The sequence below is a fragment of the Hordeum vulgare genome, chromosome 7H (genome assembly GCF_904849725.1).
Source record: "Hordeum vulgare subsp. vulgare chromosome 7H, MorexV3_pseudomolecules_assembly, whole genome shotgun sequence".
NCBI lineage: Eukaryota > Viridiplantae > Streptophyta > Magnoliopsida > Poales > Poaceae > Hordeum > Hordeum vulgare.
The window spans coordinates 108,629,807-108,634,520 of record NC_058524.1 but is presented as its reverse complement, the minus strand read 5'-3'; positions in this window follow the sequence as shown (position 1 = coordinate 108,634,520).

Here is a 4,714-nt window from a genome sequence, read left to right as displayed (position 1 = left end):
GTTCACGGAAATTATGGAAATCAGAGACCAAGATGTCAAAAACAATTTGCATGACTATTAATTTTATATCAAGGCTCATGATGTTCATTTTTAATAAATTACTTTAACACAGTAAAAACATAAATATTCATATACACGCGCATACACCCAACCTTATAAATGCACACACGCACATCCTATCCCTATGAGCACATCTGAGAGGCTGAGCCGTCGTATCATCTTGAGATTTACGAAGTCGCCATAGATGTCTCCTCATCCACGGAAACATCTCCTTTCATTAAAAGTGCATCGTCAGAAATCCTAAAATAAATTTAAAATCATGGGCTTGGTATATTACAGTCACTCTAACTATCTAACCGGAGGTTTGGTTCGCTAGTGTATTTTTTTTGGACACTAGTGCATTCTTTTTTACTGACGTGCTTTCACACGGATGCCAAAATCACACGAATTCCCTAGTTCACGGCAGTTCTGGTCCGTGCTTGCTGGAACGTTACTCGCCATTTGTTTGTTTGCCGATTCAACAGCCCTCCCGCAGCCCATGGCGAAGGCTGAGACGGATCAACCGGCCGATCCGTGCATGGCTAGCAAATTCAAACCCGCGATACGGACACCTGAGCGGCGATGATCATACGGGAGAGCTCATTCAATGCCACCTTCGTAGGGAAATGCTTCGGGAGCCCGTTTCCCATCCCCGTCGCATGGTGTGATATTATCGATCGACAAGAGCTCCGGCTGCTCTCATCCACGCACACGACCCGAACACGGGATGATCTCAGACTTCCAGCAAAAGAGAACGCTCGGTGCCGACTTGCCGTGCAGAGGAACTCGGCTGCACGATGGAGCTAAATCTTACAAAGAGATCGCAATGTTGCAACTGAAATTTTCTATAGTTTTTTTTGTGGAAACAAACTTTAATAAAAAAATAATTTCTCCGCACAAAAATGGAAATTAAAAAAGAATTTCCGCGCACTGGAAAATACTTGCGTTTGAAACAAGCAGGAAAATATCACAATCACAGAATCAAAAGAGTCAAAAGACAAGGGAACTTAAATGCGTTTTGCTACCGTGAAAATAAAAACAAATTTACAACTCGCCGTTTGAAAATTAGAATGATGGCACACATAGCGAAGAAAGCACGCAGCAATCCAACTATCCAAGATGATTCTCTTCGGGAGCTGCACCCCGCTTGCGTTGCGCATACTACGAGAAAAGCGGATCAACAAGACGAGTTCAAAAACTCCAAAAAGTGCAGCTGCCTCGCATCGCGCACCCAATCTTCAAAAGCTAAATCATAGAAGAACATGTAAATCCGCACAAACCATTGAACAAAATTTATCTGAAATTTATTTACACCGTTCGTAATCGATCGATCACTCATATTATGCCATCATGGAGACACGATTACGTAAAGGAAAAATAATACAGTAACAGATACTCAAATTACACGGTGAATCCTGCAGCCGCTTTCGTATTTGAATTCCACAAACCGCGCACCAGGAAAAGTAGACGTCGATCCATACATGCATGCATGGGTGCTACACCTTCTCCACTTCCCGATAGCCCGCGCGCCGCGGCCTCCTGCGGTTTTCAACGGGGGAGAAAACGGCCAGGGCGCCGCTGCATAGCTTCACTGCGTGCTTCCCCAGACGTAGCCCCGTCCCGCCGCCCGAGAGCTTCTTCGCCGGAGGTGGTGGTGGCGGCGGCGGCGGCGGCGGCGCAGGTATAGCGTTCTTGGCACTGCTCGTCTTCTTGCTGCTGTGGCGGTGGCGGCGACTGATGCCGAGTATTTCCGCCGCGGCCTCGCTGCTTCTGGATGCCGTGCCCTCGCCGGCGTTTTGCTTGAGGAGGAGACTCTCCAACTCCCTCCTGATGCAGTCCACCTCGAACGCGTCAAGGAGTGTCGACGTCGACTTCTTCGCTGCTGCCGCCGGCGCCGCCCGCGACGGAGCGACGGTCGGCTGCTGCTTCTTCGGCTGGTCCATGACGGCGTACGCACTGAGAGCCCACGGCGATTGAGAGCCTCACGTGTATGAGTTTGGTTCGCGCAGAGATGGGAGACCCGTGGCCCGTGGGTACCTATGCCTGCTCGCTCCGCTATAAGAAGGGAAAGCAGGCGATGTTTCTGACAAGGTGGCCCACAAGTTTGTTCACCTTTCCTCTACTTTCGCGTACTTAACTCAACTAGTCCTCGATCAATTAAAACCGTCTAGCTCAATGGAGATTTAGGATGACTTTTTGTTTGTGGCTAGAATTAAGACGACTTTTTATTCTTAAAAAAGGGAGGGCGTGGAGCTCAGCTAGATGAGTTTTAGTATGGTCTCAGTCACATGACGTCGTATGACGTCAGTACTACCTGTCAAGCCCACCGTTTCCCAGCTGTTTGTAGCCCGTAACTGTTGTCCCAGCCCAGTTGTTGCCCAGCGTTTCAACTTGTCCCAGCCCAGTTGTCCCAGCCCAGTTTGAAGTTTTCCCAGCCCAGTTGTCCCAGCGAAGTTGTTGCCCCAAGTTGTTTCCCAACCAAGTTGCCCCAGCCCAGCCTTTTATTGTGTTCCACGTGGCATCTCACGTGCCCCAAGGGGGAAAACCCACCTAGCATCTCACGTGCCTCAAGGGGGAAAACCCTACACCCCACTATCTTCTTCGTCCTCGCATCCACCGGCTCCACCGGCACACAACCCCAGGGATCTGGATCTATGTCCTAAAAAGGTCTCTGAGACAAGAAAAAGAGCAGAATGGATGGAGAATCAGGAGATTCTCAAGGGACTCACCAGGGTACCTCCTCTCCCCCATCTATTGCTAGTTTTTTCCTCATTCTCCCGAATTGGTCAACTTTTAGGGACTTGAAAACCTGGTTGTAATTCCTACAACTCTTGTAATAGCAAGTAGCTTGAAAAAATTGAAAACAAAATTGTTTGACCAATTTGTATTTCTCCTGTCACAACAGCTATTATTGAGCAATTTGGACACTATCTGTTTGACAACCAGGTTAGTATTGTATTGAATGTAAAAAAAGAGAAATCTACATATTTTTTCTGTACTTGCCTGAATGAAAAAACAACATCAACTATGTTTTTACTCTCCTCAGACAGGCACAGGACATTTGAAAACACAAGAGCTGGGAGGTAAACACCATGATGGTGCTCTTGCTTATAACTACAATGAACTGAACCACATCCAAACAACTTCTCCTGGGATCAACATAAGCATGAACTCTGAACCCCAGGTAATAGAAAATTAGGAGAAAGTAGTGAAAACTTGTTGGAAAACTGGATAATTTATATAATGACTGTGCATGAACAACAATACCTTCCTCATTTTTTGGACAGGAACTGCACCTCATGAATGAACCGGGAACGCAAAAATGGCATACATGCAGTTGACGCTCGCTGCTGAGGAAGAGATTTGAACTAAATTTCCTTTGAAAACCTGCAAACGTATATAAAAAGTAGTTTCATTGTTAAAAACCTATTTCAGGGAGCAAAATATTTGTCGTCTCAATCACACGGTGACCGCCTAATTCGTACTGAGGTAAGTTGTGAACGTTATCTCATATCCTATAGTTAATAACGATCAGGAAAAACTTATATAGCACACTGAAAATTATCCTATTGTTGAACAAAAATTCATGCAGGCTGACATGTTCATGATAACTGGCCGGTATGGAAGAGAAACAATAGAAGATGAAATGCACACATCAACTGAACGAAGAGACCATGCATTCAGCACAAGAGAAATTGAACACATTCAAGAAGATTCACTATTTGCTGACAACACAACAATACAAGGACTCCAAGATTTGAATTGGGAAACTGATGCAGCTGAGTATGAGCACAACCAGTCTTTACATATGTTGCACGACAAAGCTCATAGGTGCACTGATTCAGAAGATGAGCTTGAAATAGCACATAATCAGAGAAAAGAAGATATGTTTGTTGATATTGGAGAACAAGAAGATAACAATGAGATCTAGATAGAACAACTTACACAAGATGACATTCTCATCTTTCTTGAAAATGAAAGCCTAACTAATGCTGAGAGTTGCAGCCAAGAAGTCTGTAGTCATCATGTACCGCATGATGGCATGGTTTTTGATAACCAAGATGCATCTTATGGATTTTACAATGAATATGCAGCCATATGTGGTTTCTCCGTAAAGAAGGCGTCATCCTTTTGTGCAAAAAAAGAAGGAGGAAATGCACCAACAAGAATAACTTTCAAGTGCAACAGGTCCGGGCGTAGAATTGAAGAGGAAGAAAAGGAATCAAGACTGAAAAAACGACGGGAGGCTAGACAAGAAAAAACAGGACAGGTGCCGCGTGAGAATAGCAGAAAACAAATTAAACACAATTGAGATTACAGGGTTCAAAGCTCAGCTAATAATCACAAAGAAAGGGGGGAAAATGGGTTGTTACAACAATCAACCTCGAACATAACCACGAGTTAAAGTCCTCATACGGAGTCAAAATACCTGCGTTCGCATAAACACATGACAAAGGAGGAAAAGCAACTTATTCGTACGTTCAATGCTGTAAAACTACCTACAAGGAAAATAATGACCATGATGAGCTTCATAAGAGGTGGCAACACTCCTTACACTAAGAAACATGTGAGCAATGTGAGGACATCAATTGGCAAGGAAACTAACCAAAATGACATGATGCAAGTACTGACTTTCTTCAGGAAAAAGCAGTAGAAGATCCAAGGTTTTATTATG